General features: G+C 37.0%; 1 pseudogene; it reads left to right on the forward strand.

Annotated features, from left to right (window-relative positions):
- Window positions 1-423: 423 nt before the first annotated feature.
- LOC122148256 overlaps window positions 424-22904 on the forward strand; it is a 33092-nt pseudogene continuing 10611 nt past the window's right edge.

Genomic DNA, 22904 nt, shown 5'->3' on the forward strand with positions numbered 1-22904 from the left:
CTATGGCGTTCTGAGCAGTTTAGGATGGTTTTAGCTGGTTGTTTTGCATAATGAAAAAAACCACGCTACCAGTGTTTTATATTTTGCTCTCACTTGGTAATAATGTGGCATTAACCACAACTATTACGTAAAACAGAAACGAAATATTCTGAAAGCTTCTTACACTGTTTGAAGGATGCCCCATATGGGTTTTGGCGGAAACTATGGTTACCATGGCAATTGTTTGTCAGGGTACCGACTCTATTCCATATGACCTGTAAACGAAAAATCATTTCATCTATGTTTTAGAGTGTCAAGAATCCATAGCACAGAAACTTTAACATCCACGTCCCCGTTCGCCATTGCAGCAGCACGTGAGCCTCCGTGATGAAGGAGCAGCCAGGAGGCGGTGTCTGATCAGAGCCCAACATTAAACATATCTGACGTCTGTATCTCCATCATCATCATCATCATTATCGTCTCTCAATGTCCAAATAACTCTTTGCATTTCCGTACTAGCGTTTTTTTGCTTGAAATTCGCGTTTTTCTTCTGTTTAGCCTACCTCCGAACGTCTTTAGGGATCTGAAGTTTGCCTCAGTTTGCGCAACCGGTGTGTGAACTCGATCAAACAGCCCGATCTGATCGCTGTCTAGACGTGATTGTGTGTTGACACCAGGGGATTCATATGAGCGTGCCTCCGGTGATCCGACCGCCGAGCCCCCTCCCGGGGTCGCAAGGCATTTCCTTCCAAATCCAGATCGGGTTGAGCCGGGAACCCGTCCTGCTGGACTCCGGCGAGTTCAGCCTGGCGCAGGTCCGAGAGATGGCATGCTCCATCGTGGACCAGAAGGTATCACTTTCCATATTCTTCATGTTTCATTCATTGCTGTTCACGTTAAATTACCATAGACGTAATCATCCTAAATAATGAAAGAAGTGAACCGTCCGGAGTTTGGAAATAACTTTTAACTTCTTAGACTGCTTAGACATTTAGTGCTTATTTTCTTTACCACGAACTTGAAAGCTATATTTATATTGGCTCTGTGTTTTAAGGCAGCATCTGTTTATGATAGCCTGTTCAAATATCTGCCTAATGGATTTTGTCCATGAATTAATTTTATTTAGGAGTCTGTTAAGCAGAACACACAGGCTTACAAATGAGCTTTAAACTTTCAAAAGATAAAGAAATTGATAGAAAATAGCGGTTAAAGTGAATTCTTGTCATAACTGTGAGGTTACTCCATGAACTGAAGCAACAGGAACACACTGGATGTGAAGCATCATTAAGTGTTCTGCATTGTATTTTCCATTGACAGCAATGACGACATGGTGACGTTGGGCACTTATTGAACCAGTGAAGGGCTTGTACTAACACACAGCATCAGAGTACTGCAGGCCTGTCTCTCCTACTGAATTGCATTCTTTCTGAACTGTTCAGTGGATTATGTCCAGAGGTTTTATGCTTTGTTTGGGATATCCTACTGAACAAGTTTATGTTGCACTGAGTGAACATCAAGGCAAGAATTATTTTGGCTCACCTGAAAAACAGTTGTATAATGTGGCCTTGAACTTCATATTTAAACTGCATTTTCAAGAACAAAGTGAGAACTGTTAAATAACCAGATTAAATGGATAGAAAGTACTAAACAAAAACATAACACCTGCATTGTTGCTATGGGTGTTTTTTTTTTTTTTTTTTTTGTCTTCTTCTTCCCATGACTAATACTGCTTTGGCAAAATGAAACTATAAGAAGTGACAATGGCATTAAATTAAGAAGCAGATTAAAACATTTAGAGATTTTAGAACATATCCTTAGAAATCAAAAATTAAATATTTATTAATGCATGTTCTTAATATTTGTTAACATTTTGCGTGTTCTTAATTTTTTTATATACATATATAATTTTCTATTATTTTGGCAGAATCTTGTGATCTACTGAAGCAAACTGAATTGGAGCTCTTTGAGTAAATGAAGAAAGAATGTAGCCCTGCCCTCATATTTCTCTAAGTCAAGATGAAAATGGTTCTTTAGCAACACTCTTTTAAGTCTTTGCTTTTTTCCCATACTTCTCTTCTCTCTTATAGTTCTAAAATATTGTTCAAACATGATGAATTTATGCTGTCAAGTTTGTTTCGCTTCAAGCTGTCACAAAGAAGTTCTCATGTGTATCATAAAAGGTATTGAGTTGGAACAAAGGTTTTCAGTGAATAAAATTAAATATTTCTGCTTTTCCTCGCATAAAACTACTGTGCCGGTTTAGAAGCTTTGTGATACAACAAACAAATCATATGGACCTTTTGTCCTTTTTGAAGCTTAAAAGTCGCTGGCACCTCTCTACTCTTGTATGGAAATGAACATTCTGATAAATAACTGTAATGTGTTTCATTTTGATAAATATGGTTAATGGATTTGATTTTAACTTTTTTTTGGTGTAACTTTTTTTGTGTTTGGAACGACATGAAAGTGAAAGCCACATCTGATGACATGTGAACTCACAAGTACTTGTACTAATTCATTAGTGTGTATATTCATATTCTCAGAAATCGCATAACACAGTGATAACACAGCAGTCAGACTGTCACCGCATACGATGACATCTGCACAGTTATTAATATCTTTCGGCAAAATGTGTTTTTTGTTTCGTAAGCACCTGTGCTGTGACACGTCACCAGAATGATACTAGCTCCATAAATATTACTCATTGTGCGCGTCTTACAAAGTTTGACGAGACCCGAGGTGTTGACAACAGCATAATTTCCCACCATTATCAAACTTTGTTTTCTTCCCAAAATCTCTTTCCCTCCCTTGAGGCTTCCTAGTTTATTCTGCAACACAAAGTGCGGAGGTTGCAGTCTGTAGTGTTTTAAGACATACAGGTGTTAAAATACAGAGCAGTATTTTGATAAGCATAACAACAACAAGCATCTTGTGACGCTTAACAAGAAACACCTTTTTTTTAAGGCCTGACATTGTCAGTATGTGTTTTGGAAAACAGAAGTACTTGTTTAAATGTATTTAGAAGAAAAAAAATGCGAATGAGAACAACAAAACTGCAACCTGAGCTCCTTCAACGCCTTGTATACACGTTCTCAGATGGGGAGGCTCTCATGAGCATAAGCACTCAGAGTATTTAACACTTTAAATAGTTAGATGTGAGATGTTGAATAAGTGTGTATGAGGTGAAGGTGACATTGTTGTGCAGACAGTCTCAAACAATTCTGTGCTTATATTGTTTAGTTGTACTATATGTGTTGGAATGTGTTCGCAGGATGGAGGGAGTGAGTTTACTTTCGTATGTCTATCTGCAGTTCTGTGCTGTTATACCGGTGTTCATATGGAAAAGAACATGTAGCTCAGACATAAATGTAATCAGACAACCCATAGCTGTCACTTTGCGTCACACTTCATTTCCTCTCTTCTCTTTTTTTGATAAATATAAGGTAGGTCTGATGTGTGACAACATATGTGTGACAACAGATGAATGTAATCCTAACAATAGTACTGTTCAGTTTCTTCATATGTTTATTTCCCTGTCGTATACAGTTTTCAAGCTTCAAAAAAGATGCAAATCACTATAAAATGTTTAAAAGTGTAGTCCTTGCAACTTTCATGCTATATTCTATAGCTTCAGAAGACTATAGATGAGAGTGAGAGTCACTGAGTCGATGAGAAATTGATAAACAAATGGGTCAGACTGGTTTTATGAACCAGATCAAATGATTCATTAAAAAGAACTGGCTCAAAATAACGATTCATTCACAAATTGGACCTCACTGGTTCTCTGTTTGTGTTATGCAGTTATGCAGCAAAGAAAGCTACACTTTTAAAGATACTTTATTGGCATCATTGGTTGGTTTTTAAAAATTCAGATGAATGTCAAGGTTTCTCATGCTAAATTATTCATATGACATCAACATGAGGGAGAGTAAAAATAACAGAAGTTTCATTTAGGTGAACAGTCCTTTTAAGAACAAGATGTTCTACACATAAGCTGGTCTTGGCAATCAACTTCGGCTAGTTACAGCTTCATTTGGCCTCTTTGCTTTGCTGCTTTGTTATGATACAAGTTAAGGTCTGAGCCAGAGGGCGGTTTAAGTAAAGCAGAGGATAACAAATATCTCTTGAGCTGTAAGGATCAAGGACTACCCTCAGTCAAATCTCATGAAAGTCATGAAAGGTGGAGCAAGACTGCTTGACTATGAACCAACCTATAAAGTGTAACAGAATTTCTGTCATAATACAGTGCGCAAAGCTTTCCAACAAGCTAATTTAATTATAAATTAGTCAGTGCAGAGATTTATATAAAAACCAATAGATTTATAGCTCAAGACATGTTTATATTGTCCTTTTAAGAACAGAACATGAGGATGTTTGCTGCAATGAAAAATTATTCACAGCAACTGCAAGATTATAAAGGTCAGATTGAGGGAAACATTTTAAAAGGACAGAGTGAAAATGTGTGTCAGATTTTATTATAATAAGGCATGTTGAAACCAAGAATGTTAACTGTAAAGATATAATGATAACTTTATTAGTGTCCACACCAAAGCACAATCATGTTCTGTTTATTAAGCACAAACTGCAGTTTTGTTGTCTGCCGCTTTAAATGCTAATGCTCTTGAAAGCATAATGGATTCTGATTGGCTGTCAATGTTTTTATCATTCATCAACTGGAAAAAAAAATAGTTTGAAAATGATTCCAACAATATTGTTGCTCTGTGCTGTTATCGTTACAGTTGTGGACACTATTCTTCTAGTCACTGTATCTTCATTGTTATTGTTATAGTTATCAAACTTGGTGTTAATGGCCTTTACTCAATGATTCGACTGATTCAGAATCACATTCTGGGAGACTTTCTGTGATTACAAGTCTTAGTCTTTGATGAAATGACCAAGTGATTCCAACTTGGAAGACAAACACATGATATTTCTAAAAGCGATTTTGAAAAAGAAACTTTATATAAAATATAGTTTTAAAAATATATTTTAACAGAATCACTCTGTACATTTCCAATTAGAAGCACATAACAAAACTAGCAAAAAAGGGCAGCATAATGACCTGCAGTGAAAGAAATGAAAACTCTCTTTACCATCTCCTCTTCTTTCTCACATTGACAAAAGTCCTTAGTGCTATCAAGGGGCTGCCTAATAGACTGTGAATCCATTAGTGCTCTGGATTATCAGGCTTAATTAAAGTGATAGCGCCTTTGTTTGAAGTTTGCACCTTTTTGCATTACCACTCCTCAAAGTGTTCTTATTAATCAGCAGGGCTACCGCACTCTTCATGCTAAGCGCTAATCGATCCATTGCTCAGTCCATTGCATAGACGCGGCTGGCAGATGAGCATAGCTGATGAGGGCTGTGTGGAACAGCTACTTGTGTTTGACAAGTGATTTCATGTCAGCCTAATGCATCCATCATGGGTCTAAAACAAGTAAAAAATATCCTTGTTGTCGTAGAGCTAGGTTTATTGATGCAAATGGAGTCTCTTTAAAGATGGGCATTAAAAAACAGTGTATTTTGCTATTCATATTGTTACGATGAAATGGGCTTCTAACACTGTAGAATTTAACGCAATTATACATTTACATTGCCTAAGACATTATATTTGAATTATCGATATTAGCTTATATGGTCATCTTCCCAGCACTGGTCTTTCTAGTTGCTTGGCAACTGATTATGATTGTCTGTGAAGTAGTTATCTGAGTGCTATTATGGTGACAAGAGCCATGTGGGTCACGCACTCACACACACACACACACACACACACACACACACACACACACACACACACACACACACACACACACACTCCTACACTGGGATGAGAGATGAGAGCTGCCCATTGTTAAGCAGCTGTTCTGGAGAGTATTCAAAAAGCTTTCATTACCATGAGATACATGACGGCTTGCATGTGTGTACACGTGCATGCATGTCTGTTTTTGAGAACCGTGGCTTCATATCATCCCATTCATCTTGATTTTTCTACAGTGTATAGCAGGGCCGCAAAGCACCCTTTGGTCTTTCAGCCAATTAGGTGGCTGAATGGATTCTTGTTGTTGTATATAATACTGTGGCTCTGGCAAAATAGTCTTGACATGTGTTTCTTGGGTAGGGTGCACCCATGGAGCTCAGGGCTTCAGCTTTGCTCTTTTATTTAATAGCATTATTCAGATATAGACTCACATGTGCTCCAACATGGAAATACGATGGAAAGTTAACAAATAAGCTTGTTAATTGCTTTCCATAATGAAGTAAACACTGCATATTTCAGTAATTGAAATGACTAAAAATATGTACTGTTTGTCTCAGTGTCAATGCAGTTTACTGGGAATTTACATCATTTTCATGGGTGTTCAAGCAGAGTTTGGAAAACAATTATCTCTTCAGGAAAACCAAGCACAAACAGTCTTGTAGTGTTTTTTTTTTACATCCAGTTACTGAAAAAAGCCCTATAACAAGGTATAATTGAGCCACTTCGAGTTGAACATTGATGGTTTTGTAGTTGATATTTTGACTTTGCTATTGTATTATAATGTTTTGGTATGTTTGCAGATATTTAAGAAACATGTGGCGTTAACATACTTGTTTATCTGAAAAACAATGCTACAGTCAGTTATTCTCCTTTAAAAAATGTGCGTTCCGGACCGGAATGTCTGTGTTTGTCTTGGTTTGTGAAACCCAGTTTACCCAATTGTATTTCGGCAACCCTGGTTGCCAGTTGGCGGAAAACACAGCATATTTCATTTCATCCATCGTCAAGTGCACTCGTTCGTCATTCTGGCAACCTGCGTGTGCGTCAAGGGAGCCGGGTGAAAAAAACCTCTCCAATATTTTGAATTTGGACTGCATTACCTCAATGTCAATCCTACATACAGCACCTTTAAAGTGGAAGTGAAGCAGTCAGTCAAGTTTACATTATCTAGTAAACTGATTTCCACTTTAATTAAAAAATATATAACAGACACGATCAATGTAACTGTTTTAAAGAAAATAAGGATGTTTTGTTATAGCTTTTGGAGCAAGAGCGCCGCCATCTTGCAGTACCACCGCATGTCTGATTTTTTTTTTTAAACACAAATGTTATTTTAACAAACAAATGTTTTAGTTTACATATATATTGTTCTCAGTCTTTTCAAGTTCGTCTTCCTCCATTTAAACAAGCATGTGTTCAGAAAGTAAAGAAATGCTTATACATTACTTTACTGGCCAATGAGCAAACCACCCCAACCCCCCTTTTCCTTTAAAATGGTTACATTAATCGTTTTTGTTATATATTTTTTTAATTAAAGTGGAAATCACTTTATTAAATACTGTAAACTTGACTGCCTGTTTTATTTCCACTTTAAAGCATCACCATGAGCTTTACAGATCAAGTGTCTGATTCATTTAAGCATTTAGCACTTTTTGTTTGTTTTACTTATATGTATATGAGGAGTGAAATATCCTTTGACATTTTTTGGGTCAGTGATGTGAAAAAAAAAGGCAGTAAAGACATTTAGAATGTTACAAAATTCTATGTCAAATAAAAGCTGATTTATTTATTTATTTTTTTACTTTCTATTCATTGTTGAATCCTGGAAAACATATATTAGAATTTCGACAAAAAAACAAACAAAAAATAATTAACATTTCATTTCAGTGTATTAAAATGATTATGCTAATTCAGCTTTCATCCACCACCGGAATATATTACATTTTAAATTATATTAAAATTGAAACTGTAATTTTAAATTGTAATTATGTTTCACAACATTACTGCTCACATAAATGCATACTTTGATCACATAAATACATACAATAGTTTTACCTTTATTTACCTGTACACTCAATCGGTGTAAATATGTTTTTACTTTTAATTGATGGTTACACCACATTTTCTTTATCGTGGACTTTCTTATTGACCCTTTAGATAAAACATATTTTTTACTTATTTATACATATTTATTACTTTCCATATATTTAAACCAATGGAAGTGAATTCCACCTTTAATAAAAAAGTCTCTCTTAAACTGGTTAAGACTTTAAATGTTCTTAATTTCTTATGAAACAACTGAAAGCAGTACAGTGAATGGAGAAACACACAAATGCTTGGCTTACATATTGTTTCATGCTGTGTGAGGTAGTCCAGTTCACCCTATCATAGGCAAAATATCAAAATTATGAAGTCAATTTAGAGGGGCACCACCTGCTAAGCCTGTCATGTTATTTTAATGATCTGCTGTAGCACCTTAAAGCCCAACAGAACTTCGCTGTCTCCAGCCGAGTGCACTTTGCCAAGGGTTAGTTAGTGGGCATGTCGGCACTGAGGAAGAGAGCTGTAAAATACTCACTAATAAAGTGTGAACATACAGCTATTAAGGTGACAATGAGAATCTTAGCAGTCCTAAAAGAGAGCTGTAATTAGATACAGTGTGCAGTCTCATCTTATAGTGTCGCTCATCCAGATGATTCTCCACAGGATTAAGCACATGTAAATGTACAGTATGTGAGTGAGAACTTAATTTTGAGCTTTGAATTGAGACATAAAGTTCTTTACCATCTCAGTTATTACGGCTTGATTTTTTTAAATTGGTGCTCTTCTCCTTTTTGGCCCATCTCAAGCAATTATAGTAAAATTAGTCATTAGAAATCATCAGTACAGATTGATTAAAGGGATAACTCACCAAAAAAAAAAAAAAAAAAAAGACATTCTGACATAATTTACTCACCCTCATGTTGTTCCAAACCTACTTTCTTCCTTATGCGGAACATAAGATATTTTGAAGGACGTTTTTGTCAATACAGTGAAGTCACTATGCTCCCAAACTAAAATTTTAACTTTTATTGTTTGGACAAATGAACTACCTCAAACTTGCTTTTATAGATACTGTATTAATATGATTTGATATGACATGAACCTTGTCTATAACATCTTGTCTTTGGCAGAAGGTTGTTTCCTTGTGTGTGTGTGTAGGGTGCATAAATAGAGGAGCAGTGCTCCAATAGTATTGATCAGTGGTTGTTACAGCACAGCCAGCAGCTATAACCTGCAGACTACACATGGTTCGGACAGACTGATTGACTGATGGTGGTTATGGTTCATGCTGTCTATGGGCCCATTGACTGGTTCCCTCTGAAATCTAGTGTGTTTGGTTTTCTGGTAGATGAACAAAGCCACATACTTTACAGCTCTCTAATATGATACTTTTCCACTCTCAGGTGTTTTGAACTGTGAAATGTTTTATACAGGAACTGCTCTTATGATGAGTACATGGATTATTGGATTGATTCCGTTTGTGTAAACCCTCTTTTAAATGCTTATTTTTCCATGAGTCAATGGGAAACAAAGCCATTATTTATCCACTATCTGGTGCTCAAGAAACATTTCTTTTTTATTGTAAATGTTGAAAACAGTTGTGCGGCTTAATATTTTTGTATGTTGATCAATTTAAGTATTCATTTTCATATTACTGGTATGCATGATTTAAATAAATGTACACTTTTGTTTGTTTTGCATTAAATATTTTTTAATAAACTTTACCTTTATATATATATATTATATATATATATATATATATATATATATATATATATATATATATATATATATATATATATATATACTGTATATTACATATTTTAAATTGAATGTGTTGCACTAAAACATTTAAACAGTTTTTAGTGCTTTTCTACAGATGCTTTATGTTATGTCAGGTTTTATAGTTGCTGTCATCACCACACAACATGCATGCCACCTTAAAGGGATAGTTCACCTAAAAATGAAAATTCTGTCAATATTTACTCAACTTCATGTTGTTCCGAAATGACTGACTGACTTTCTTCTTTTGAACAAAAACAAGTAGGCCTACATTTAAAAAAAATGTCTCAGTGTTTTTCTGTCCATACAGTGGAAGTGAGTGATAAAGCATTCTTCAAAATATCTTCTTTTGTGTTGCACAGAACAAATAAAGTCATATAGAGGAATGACATGAGGTTGAGTAAATAATTTCATTTTAAAGTTAGCATGGATGATGTAAGAAAGTATGACAGTAACTATAAGAGCTACCTGCGTCAACATATAATTATTTTAAGAGAACGCAGGCATTCCTTAAACAGCACAAATGTTTGCACTGTCCTCTATTGGTGCTTCAGATACAGCATTCTTAAATATTAAATACAAGTCGCCAGCCACATTTTTAAAACATGTTTTGGAAAGCATAATATTGCAAATTATATTTCTCAGTACAAAGTGTTCTCCCTTCTGGCACGTTCATACAGTTTCTCACAGCAAACTGCACTGCCAAAGTTACAACGGTGTTAAGTTCATTACACTTCACCCAACCACTCTGAATTTACTTATGGTGAAACTAATGAAATAAATCAAGTTGAAACTCTGAGAACTCCTCTGGAAGTGCCAGAAATTACTGTGACGAGTCAAATGGAAAATAATGATTAAATCATTTTTACAGTGAATAAGAAAATGTTTCATAGTATTGCATCTGCTTAGCATGTATATATTTATGCCAAATACTGAGAGAATATGAGCCAAAACAAAGTGCTGAATCCTTTTTCCTTGAGGTGCAACATTTGACTCAGCCATGCTTTTGCACACAATGGCTCATAATACTACAAGGAAACAAACCACACTGCTCTACTGACTTTGGAACAGCGTGAACAGCTATTTCTCTTCCGCTCATAGCCTCTTGCTTATTTATCATTCTCAAAACTGATTACAAGACAACAGTCTGTGCGTCACTGGTGTCTGTTCTTCTACTGGCATGGATTTCATAGCCTAATATAGTTAGACATCACCGCATATGTGCTGCTGCTGTTGTCGTTGTCATCTTTGTTGCTGATAACCCACATCTTTAGTCTGCAGTCCTCACTGCGATTTGTGCTTGTTTTGAAGTGAAGTGTCACATAAACCGCCCTGATTTTATATCAAGTTGATATTTTATGTTGTTTTCCCTTCACTTCCTTTACATCTGCCATAACGGAACATGCATGACACACGTCACAGGGCCGCTCTTATACATGACAGTATTTGGTTTAGCCTTACATATACGCTGCGTCTAAATATGCCTACTTCTCTACTATATCCACCTTATTTTTAACGTAAGAACAGGTGCAGCCATTTGTAACATGAATGTGTGAGGCTTCAAGTGTCTTTCACTTCCAATTATTTTTAGCTCTACAAAGTAGCTTGTAATACTTAAACACTGTAGTTGAAATAGTTTTACTGTTTAGTGCATTTTTATCCTTCCAGTTATTTATTATATAATGGTTAATGAAATGGGAGTTTCACACATTCATAGAAAATACTAGCCCACTTCTGTTTTGTAAAATCAGATGGATAGTATGTCAAAAAACAGGGCAGTATGTCCGAATTCATAGTATGCATAAAACCAGGATGACCATACGTCCACTCATGGCCACACTACGTTTCTGTTTTTTATAATTTGATTGATAGATTATCTGTACATGTATTTGCATTGCTTTGATAGTTAACTGTAGATCCCACCTTTTCGCAAATTGGTACAATGTGGGACAGTCCTGAAAATGGGAGCTTCGTCCTGCATCCAAGACGTAAGCAGTGTCCCACATTTCAATTATGCATGTTTTTTTCCTGAAACTACAATGCCACAATATTAAATACGGTATATAAAATGCAACTCGCATTTAAAAATCCATATGCAAAGCCATCATGTTCTAGCTAAAGCGAGGAAAATAACTAACTAATGCAATAGAGGGATTTTCCACTGACGAAACTGAAGGAATCTGTGTGGACCTCCTCAAAAGTTTTTAATTACAGTTACACCAACCAGAGCATCTTCTAGACATGCACTGGAAAAGAACATCCTGATCAAACCAGATCCAACAAAAAAGTTCAAAATTCAAGTCGCACTAAATTCAGTAAAACTGCATTTAATGTTTGCATGGTCTAATAAAGGAAAATAAACTAGTCGCTACTTAAGGAAATTTATTTTAAGTATAAAATGTGATTTTTATCTACTAGTGTGTTGTACAGTTCATTATATTGAGAAGACTTAACAGGCCCTGTAGAGTAAATTACATTGTATCATTCAAACCTGGGCAAACTGAGTGCCAGTCACCGAGCCATTCAAAATTAACAAAGATTATTGGCAATTTAAAACATGTTATCATCCATCGTAATGGCAAATAGGTTTTCCAACTCATGTAAATCAAATTTTACCCAGTAGTAGTAAATGCCCTGCATTGTCACCAGGTGGTCACTCATACAATGCCTACACAATATTGGTCAAACTACTTTTTAATCATTATCTTCAGTAAATATGAAAACACAGCCAAAACCTAGACATTTTAGGCAATTCTGAAATCCCAGCCAGGACATGTCCTGGCAAAAGTGTGCAGCATGCAAAAGTAACCAAATTACCTACTACCTCTGTTGAGATTCCGAAGTGTGCATCTGATGGACACTTTACTGTCTTTACATGACACTGACAACATGGCGGATGTAGTATGTCCAGATTTCAATCATACTACACATATTCATATGTAATAAAACATATTTTTAGAGGTCGCGAAAAGTGCTTATTTAAATATTGTACCTATATAATTTCAAAAGTAGCTATAATGTGTTTTTGCCTGCATGCTAGGCTAAAAGTAGGTTAATATCAATGCAAAGGTTAACTGATCATTAACATGTGCACATCCACCGATATGTGAAAATGTATTTATACATCCTAAAGCTTAATTGTAATAGCAGTAATCCAATATGTACTTTAAATGTAATATAATGCATGTCTCCCAATATGACAACAGGTTGATATCATTAGTTTGAGTAATTAAAGGGCTAAGGTTCTTTAGGATGCCAAAGCAGTGCTGGGAGGAAGGAACAACGGTTTAATGTTAAGAGCAGGGCATTGAGCCTGGTATGGCGTAGGCGAGAGGGGGTTGACAGTTAGAACAGATGATTCACTCCTTACGAGCTTTCACAGCGCTCGCTGGCTCGATCTTTCTCTCTGCCCGTCCATCTTTCTCCTTCCCTTTTTTTCCCAAAATACCTGCCTTATTCGACACACACAAGTGCTCGCTCCACCCTGACAACCAGCTTCAGCAACCAGTTGTTTAAAGGGAAGACAACATCCAAATTGATGTTCTTCTCACCGTGCTAGCCTGTCATCTATAAAACACATACAGAGAGATGGCAGAAAATGACAGTCATGAAAGACCATCAAGCAAGGGGGTCTGGGCAGCTCTCTAAGAGGCAATAACATAGAGTTATTGTCAGAGGATTCCACCGATTCGAGCCAGACATCTCCCAAGGGGTTAATGACAAGGATCGGTGTGTCTTCGGCTTTGATTGGCTCAGACATGCAGCAGATATATGTGCATCCATTTGTGCCAAACAAATGAATAGTGCTCAATCAGGAAAGAGCCTTGGGTGTCCGCTGCCATGACAACCCACACTGTTACAGTGAGGCTGCTGTCATGGTGACCTCAAAAGCACACTTGCCTCTGTGTATCTTCATTGTGTAGCACTCATTAGAGCTAGACAAGAGGGGAAAGAATCTGCACAATTAAACCGCATAAAGAAAATGTGAAAACAGATACTCCGTCCCACAAGTGGTGTCAAATTGAATCTAATAAATGCCATAATGTCGTGAGAATACTGGAGGATAGTTTATGTGTGGGGCTTGAATCTAATTTCCATGCATTGGTTTGGAATGCGTGCTACTGCCTTAGTAAATGATACGCTTACAGCACATTTTGGTGCAGTGTACATCTTGTGTGGGCGTTCGGAGGTGAGCTTCTCTGCCTGGTTGCTAAACAATGATAGAGTCATCGCTATTTTCTCCAAACCAGTGCGCTGGTTAGAAGCAAGCTTGAAACATTAGCGGCAATCAGATGCTCTTTAGAGACTCTGACTGTAAAATGGTACATTTGGAATTGTGAATAAATGTGACAGCACTATTCGACTGGATTGGGAACAAGGCGAATGATTAGTGTCCAATCTGTTAACCTGTAGTCTGATAATCATCATATGCTTTCACGGTCTGTTAGCATCCAGATATCTTGGATGGAGCCGTTTTGTAATCCCGCAGTTTCTTTCTCAATGTTAGTCACTGCTGTTCAGTGTCTCTATTTAGAAATTGGATTTTCTCCACATTCGTTCACTTCCTATTCAGTGCCGTGCCATACTTTGCTCTCTGTAGATGCCTCTTCAGAAATCTCATTCGAAGCAGCTTCCTGAATCTTTGTACATTTAAATGCATGCAGGAATATCAGGCACATACATGCTCTCAGCTGCATGGTTGCAAGACCAGAAAAGCGATTATTAAATCAGGAAAAGGGTTGAACATAATGTACTAGTATTTGGGAGCTGGCTGACTTTAAATTCAGGACTTGAAAATATATAATATATAATAAAATATATAATAAAAGGAAGATAGGTGATATAAAAGATGATATTTATATTATGTATAATGCAGTGGTCTGCGGTAGTGTTCTGAAATGAGGAGGCAAAGTCCCTTTTTAAAAAAATAAATAAATAAATAAAATGTAAATTCCTGTCCCAGTCAAATGTTCTTGGTAAAATAAACATTACACTACCAGAAAATAACAACAACAAAAAACAATTCTATTTTATATTTTTACATTAACAATGTAATCAATATTCTGTTTATTAAAGCCAAGTATGAATCTCATTAAGTTAGTGTTTTTAAGCATTTTACATTTATTTCAAAATATTAACTCAAGGCAGTAACAATTTAAACAATATATTTTATTTGTGAACTTATGTTCAGCTATTCTTTTTAATAGTTAAATTTGAACTATTTTTGAATTATATGGTTCATCAGTCATCAAAGCTTGGTAAATATTGGTCACACACACAGAGATTTACTTAAAATTTGACCAAGCTGATTACTCACTAGAAAACTCCCACTGATCATGTTTTCAGACCATTTTAAGTCTTATTTTGATGTTACAAAGTGATTATATATTTAAGTGTGCAAGTCGTTTATTTACTTTTTTAAATCAGTCTTCCCATTAATGCCATATTGTTCATTCAGACTGATTCGCGAACATGCATGAACACAAGAGGCGGGATTTATCGCATGAACCAATCACAGCTTAACATAACCAGTTGCCTTTATGTGTGCTATTTCAAAAGCTTATACTCAACACAGTTTTCTACCAGCATATTGTGCATGTGTGAACTTTAAGAGAAATGTCAATGCAATAGCAAAGTCTAAATACAAGTTGATTGTGACAGCCAGAATAGTTTTTATTTGTGATCTTTTTGTTTGTGGTGTAATAAAAGCCAAATAGCTTAGATGTAGCTTAGAAGAGGTTGAATTGCCATTACATGCAGGCCTTCTCTGCAGTGTTGCTGCAACTCAACCCAGCAGGGATCAATAGGGAATGAGGCTAGTGAGCCATTTCCCCAGCGGTCTACATGGGTCAGTCAATATGTTGCTCTCTTCTTTTGACATTGAATTGATTGTGAGGCTGCTGTTTGTAAAACTGTTTAGGAGCAGTCAAAAAGAGAGAGAGAGAGAAAAAATGAAAAGCATTTAATGCTGTAAATCTGTTTTTGTCAGTCAAGTTTGTCCCATGAGCATCATAATGTGGTTTCTGAGTACTTTTTAATAGCTGAATGAAAAGCTTCAGGTATGAGAAATGTTGTCTGTAATTTGAAAATGTGGGCAGGGCTTTTAGACGCATTATACGTCTGGCATCAGTAGACAAGCAATTTATGTAAGCTAACCATCATAAACTACACACCACCCACTCAGTATAGCCTTTACTTTGTAAAAATACCTGACAGACATCATTTTTCTTCTGTCACAGTTCCCAGAATGTGGCTTCTATGGGATGTATGACAAGATTCTTCTTTTCCGTCATGATCCAAACTCGGACAACATTCTGCAGTTGGTGAGGTGCGCGGCTGAAATTATGGAAGGGGACCTGGTGGAAGTTGTCCTGTCAGGTAAGTGGCATGTTCAATATTTCTTGCTCAGCATGTAGTCATGCCCCTAGGCGCAGATGTACATTCATCGTCTTCTCATTTGAGGCATAACACCTTGTTTTATAGATCGGTTAGACAAGACACTGTGACTTTGTTGCAATACCCGCCAAAGTTTCTGCAGTCTGCCACACACCAGCGTGCGATTTCTGTGCCATTTCTGACTGTTATTTGTCTCTTAGTCCCTCCATTTCCCACTCTGGAAAAGTTGATGTGCATCCAAGTTTTGATGCCGCACCCGGTGTGAAAACCGGAGTTGCTTTGCTGAGGAAGCTATGGAGGTATCGCATTTGACACTGCTAAAGTGTTTCTACAAACACTTGGCAGGCCTTCCCCTCCTTCCTCCCCCTCTCCTCCCTTGCTATGTCAGGTAATTGAGTAAAGACTATTCTGACGAGATAAAGGAGGGACTGACACCTCCTCTACCCCCCAGCCTCTCTACCAAATCTGGTGTGCTTCTCTGTAACATGTGCATGCCTGTGACAAGATGAATCAGGTGATTAACACACCCAGATGCACACATTCTCATAGACGAGCCTTTGGGAGCCCAGAGTAACACTTCTCTATGACACACTTGACAGCTGCTTTCACTGTAAGTAACACAGAAGAGTTTTACAACTGTCACAAAAGTAAGGTCAATGGTTATTAATTATGACACCCCCTTAAGGACCCAGTGTCTTGTCACTTTTCTCGAAGGGTATAATTTGACGCAAAAGTAAATCAATGGTCCAGCTCATAGTTTTCCTTTACTAATTAAGTAACCTTAGTATTTTACAGCACTTTTAAAGCTAAATTAATTCTTCAATAGCATTAGAAGAAAATCTGATTTTGTTCACCATATGGTTTTCAAAGCATGAGTTGTATTCTTTGTAATTGGCCTGAATGTGAAAAAAGGTGCAACGAGCGAGCTAATAAATGCTGATCTCTCGGATTATCACTCTGACAGTATCTCCTGCAGTAATTAAAAAGAGCAGCATTTCATGAAAATAAGAACTACAGTTTCTCTGCTGGATCTCTACCCAGTCTGTTCCAGTCTTTAAAGTCTGCTTGAAGTCTATTTTCTGCTGGATAAATTTAGAGTAACCACGGGTTGGCTTCAGTGAAGCGCGCTGACAGGATGTTTGGCTGTGCCTAGATCAACATAATTGCAACTGAGAAAGTGCATGACGATGCAAGCGCTATACAAAACTGTATCCGAATATTGATAAAGACGTATGCATAAACTTTAACAATGATTCCCTTTCTTTCTTGCCTTTACTCTCTCGGAGAGAAATCGCAGGCCTGAGTGTGTTGTGCCAGAAAACTTCCAATTTCCACCCGCAGCAATAAAAAAAATTACAGGAGAGAAACAAGTATTTGCATTAAGTCAACTCAGGATGCCTTTTCAGTATCATACTCATTTCCCTGAAGCATTTATGACAGTTTACAGGTAGTTCAACTTGCAAACATATCTTGGCCTTTAAACAAAAGGCAAAACAATAATTTGAATGAATTGAGGTAATTTAGCTGCAGAATGGCTAATCAGAATGTATTCTACGTGAGCGTACTAGGGGAAGCCATGTTGGAGAGGAGGAGCAACATGCGTGAGTCGAGGGCAGACAGTTCTCCCGCTTGCGCTCGCCACTCAGCCGCTATTGGTCCTGTCAACATGCAGCCAACAAGAGCCAATCAAACACTCCAACTACCCCAAAAGCTTCCCCTTTCATAGTACAATTTGCAAATATAAATAAAGCTGGGTTTGTTTGGAAGAGTTTGGATGGCAATTAAAAATCATCATATCTCTGGATTTCATTCTGTTCTATAAGATTATGCTGTGCAGGCACAGAGTATTATTTTTAGAGGTCACACTTTACAGTGAAATAAATGGTACAGCTCTTAATCTTTCTTCTCTTTTTGTATTTTAAAGCTCTCAGACACTCAAAATGAGTCCTTAATTAATTAGTGCTTGACCACAGTCCCTTCTAAAGGGACCACCATCTCTAGCCCATTAACCCTGACAGACACACGGTCTGCCCATCTGATTAGAATTAGGCAAGGCCAGAGAGCCTGCGGCCCAGGCCTTGTGGCAGTTCTGTGGAGACGGGAAAAGCGTGCCAGACTGGCCATTGAAGATTGGATTTTGGCCCACCCTCTCATCCATCTGTACCCGAAAGATACACATGCCTTGTGGGAGCTTGGAAAGAGGACGGTTCGGTAAAATAAAGATATAACTCCCTCTGCAACATTTGTTTGCCTTTTTAATCATGACATGTTTACTCAGTGCTGCTGGGATTAGGAGCGAAGCAAATTCCCTCATGAAGTCGAAAGTCCAAATAATGCAAACAAAAAAATGTGGTTATTTTATGTGAGTTGGTTATGGGAAAACAACTAATTATGATTTTAAGTTGTAGATTGGAAATTAAGTACGTGGGATGATCTATGACTCACTTCACTTGAACAACCACAATTACACACAAATAACAGATGCTTCAGTGTTTAAGGTTGTCAAAACTTGACGTCTCTCACCAGGTATTGAATTTCCTTTAATGAATTACCAAGGATTTACATTGATGGTTTTTAGCAGATTCAGTTTTACCAAAGCAACTTCAAATAAAATGCACAAATCATTTAATTGCAAAGTATCAGGACAGTTTTAGCTGAGAATAATGAAAAAAGATCAAATCTGAGGTCATTTGATCAATTTGAATGTTGTAATTGTGGTTGTTAAAGTGAGTCATGGATCATCAAATGTTGCAGATTCACGCAGCTAATTGACATTAAGAGACAAAAGACTCACGATTTTCAAGTTAAAGGATAGTGTTTGGAGTAAAAGCACACATGCGGTTGGGGGTAAAGTGGACATGGGTATTTTGAATAATATGTTACTTATGTGTCTCAAACCTCTCTTTCAAGCTTCTTTCAGCAATTCTTTTTGTACAAATGATGTTTCTCCCCATAAATAATTTTAATACATTTTTTAAAATAACATTTACTCTACTATTATTGTGCTCTATAGCAAGACACAGGCCATTCCTGTTATTCAGTAAAAAATTATAATGCTAGTGTTATAATTTAAGGACATATTTCTATGAAAGTGTACAGCACAGAATTATGCTGTGGTAAAGCTTAGGTACTTTATTAATTATAGCTTGACTATTTGCTTATTAGCTGGGTGCTTTACAGGGTGGAAATAAAGAGCTAACATTAGAATTGATATTTAAGGGTAAATAAGATACAAAAATGTACTTTTTAGCTTTTGTACCTTAGGATACTGCCCTAGTTACAACTTTTTCTACTTTAGTTCTGAAAGTATAATGTGCTAAAGTGCCGATTTCACTTCCCTGGATGTCATTAAGGAATTGGCTTTTAAGGTATGGGGACACAGGAAAACATGTCTGCCAATTGAAACAACATTCCCATAAATCATCATTAGTTATAATCATTTTGATCAGGGACAGGAATATCTCTAAACAAATCACAGCTTTCGTGTTGAAATTTGAAAAATGACAACATCCACTCATCCACAAAAAAGTAAATGAAAGCAGACAAAGACAAAGTAAAAGAAAAAAATGACAAATGAAAACAAGCTTTCTCTCAACCAAATTGTGAACTACAACATATTACATGGAAATGTGCTTGATCTCAGACTGATGCACATAACATAGTGTTGATCTCAGGAGAAAGACACTGTATTTGGTCTACTGTAAGTTACTTTGGATCGAAATATATGAGAAATGTACATTTTGCTTTTGTGTATCTTGTTCAATACTAAACTTTCAGCTTCAGCTACTGTAGAGGATTTTCAAATCAGACCTCACTCCCTGTTCGTTCACTCTTTTCATATCGAGCTCCAGCGTTCTGCGATCACTGTGGAGAGATGCTGTGGGGTTTAGTGAGGCAGGGGCTTAAGTGTGAAGGTAAATGTCTCAACATTCCACTTTTTGTCAGCTTTACATTAGCGGTAGAAACAGACCACCATGTGATGGCCTTTTGTCACTATCTTTGTGCTAGGCTGCGGGCTGAACTACCACAAACGGTGTGCCTTTAAAATCCCAAACAACTGCAGCGGCATCCGTAAGCGACGACTATCTAACGTGTCCCTCACCGGCCTGACCAACACTCGCTCTGTGTCTGCTGAACCGTCTCCCAGCACCCCTGATGAAGCTTTACTGGTGAGTAAAGCCATACTGCATCAAATGCTCCCTTCTTCCTCAGTTACAACATAGAATACTCAAATATAAAATACAAATCATATGAATCTTACAAATACAACAGTTACATTGCGCTAATAATAATCTCCGATCATAGATTTGGCCCCTATTTGTTCACCCTATGCTAGTGCTGCATGCTTGTCCTGTTTATTAACACTACTCATTCTCTGTCTGTCTCTCTCTGCCTCTCCCCACACATCCTTTCATTCCTGCCCAGTCTCCTGTCAGTCCTAGCATGGAGGTAGGCACAAACTAATTTAGCTTTAACTAACCACCTTGTGATATTTTGTCTGTCATACACCCCCTGTTGTATGCGATAAGAGAAAATGAAAAATGAAATCTGTTTGAGCTTTTGTTTTGAAGCTTAATTTCATAAAGTCAGATATTAAGTTCTTTTCTTCAGTTTGAACCTGACACTAGAAATGTTGTGATGCACATGTAGAGTTTAAGCAAACTGTTAATCGGCTGTTGATGGCAGAATCAAACATCTGTTAACTGTTCTCTAATCTGTTCCCTACACCTAGACAGGTTACAGCAAATGAACTGCATCTGTACTTTAGCTGTACAATGCCTTACTTTCCATGTGAATCTACTTAAGTCCTTTGGTGAAGTCTACAACATGGCAACAGGAAGCTATTGATCATTGTCTTTCTTTAGAGCACATTGAATAGTTGATTATGCACACCTGCGTGATGTCAGATCTATTCACTACAGGTGGTAAGACATCTGCATCTTTGCCACATCAGCAGCACATTAAAGATCAGCTTGATGAGAGAGTTGTTGTTCTGAGTTGATGCGAATTCATCAAAGCTCAGCATATACAACAATCTCCCTCAGCATGAACCTCGTAGAGCCCTTGTGTTTTTTGTTCACCTAATCGAGAGCGGTGTGGAGCTGACATGGCTTGGGTTAGTACCTGTGAGCTCATTTGAAAGTAAAAAAAAAAGTGAAAGTCGTGACATTTGCCAAGTATGGTAACCCATACTCAGAATTGGTGCTCTGCATTTAACCCATCCAAAAGCACACACACAGCAGTGAGAAGTGAACACACCGTGAACACACACCCGGAGCAGTGGGCAGCTATATCCAGTGCCCGGGAAGCAAATGGGGGTTCAGTGCCTTGCTCAAGGGCACTTCAGCCATGGGTATTAAGGGTGGAAGAGAGCGCTGTTCATTCGCTCCCCACCCACCTACAACTCCTGCCAGCTCCAAGACTTGAACCTGCGACCTTCTGGTTACAAGTCCAATTCTCTAACCATTAGGCCACAGCTGCCCTATTCATGTGACAAATGAATACTTTTGCTTTGCTTTTGATAATAGTTATTAAACATTTGCAAAATTTAATGACTGCCAGAAAAAAGCACAGTCACAGGTTTCCATCCAAAAATGATATTATAGCTAATTAAATAAAATTTTGACCAGCCTAGTTTGTGCACACTTTACTCCGTCTATAGTTTTCTCAGGGTGGGTTATTTTTGGAAGATAATTTCTGTGTAAATACATACCTTAAAGTCTTGGCTAAAATCTATTGAACAATAAAACTTATATTGCAAAGGAAAAAATATATAGTTGTTTTTGTGAAATTATTTAGTGTGATAACTGGGGCATTTTGTCACACTGGAGCCTGCCATCAAAACAACATGTTATATATTAAGCTCTTTAGCAAATATACACACAGTAAAACAATTATGAAATCTATAATAATTATTGAAACAACAAGTATGTAAAAGGAAGTGCACAAAAATATAGAATTGGTTTCACAAACAACACTGTAATTAACACAGTGTGACAACTTGCCCCAATATAATTCAACAGTTTACCCTGACCTGACATTTATTAAAAATACCAATGTACTGAGAACTCTGTTAAACCTGTGACATAGCCCTTGTGTTGTGTGGATGTCCTATGCATCACGATACACTACATTATTTGTTCACAGCAAAAAACTCCATCAGACATTTTTCCTGGAAGAGGGCCGCTCCAACTCTCAGTCCTAATAGGTCGGCCAATCGAGTTAGACAAGATCCTGGCCTGCTGTCTAAAGTGAAGGTGCCACACACATTTGTCATTCATTCCTACACGCGCCCCACCGTTTGCCAGCACTGTTGCAAAAAGCTCCTCAAGGGTCTGTTCCGTCAGGGACTACAGTGCAAAGGTACGAGCTTATCCCACAATATTTCAAGCTACGGTTGTAGAATGATCCTCTTGAAATATAATCTTTATGTCTACTCTTTATTGCTTCATACAGTAATTGGTTTTAGTATCTTGTTGCTTCGTATAATAATGTTCCTGGGTCTTAAATCTCCTCTGATTCTAAAGTGTTTCTGTGTAATTCTGATTCTCTGTAATAACCTTTGTTTTTAACTCATCTGAGTACCGCCAATGGAAAATGATTACTACTGTAATTGCCGTTGAATCTTTAATTTTGTCCAGAAACCATTGCAGTTTTATTCACAATAATCCATTAAATTTCCCCTTCATTGTGATGTAATTACACAAATTATGATAAGTACCAACAAATGTGTTTTTTTAATATAATATTCACTGTGTTGTTTGAGGTAAATTTCTCCAGCAGATATGATGCTGTTTTTGTTTTTGGGTTTGGTAGTTTTTGTGTAGTTTGGGTTTAGTTCGATGTTTTAATGCATTCTTGTGGAATACATAGTCATTTTTCTTTCCACTTTAAATTATTTTTTTTATTTCAACTTTGTATATATTAAAAAAAAAAAATCTTTGGC

Source organism: Cyprinus carpio, chromosome A17 (assembly GCF_018340385.1).
Source record: "Cyprinus carpio isolate SPL01 chromosome A17, ASM1834038v1, whole genome shotgun sequence".
NCBI lineage: Eukaryota > Metazoa > Chordata > Actinopteri > Cypriniformes > Cyprinidae > Cyprinus > Cyprinus carpio.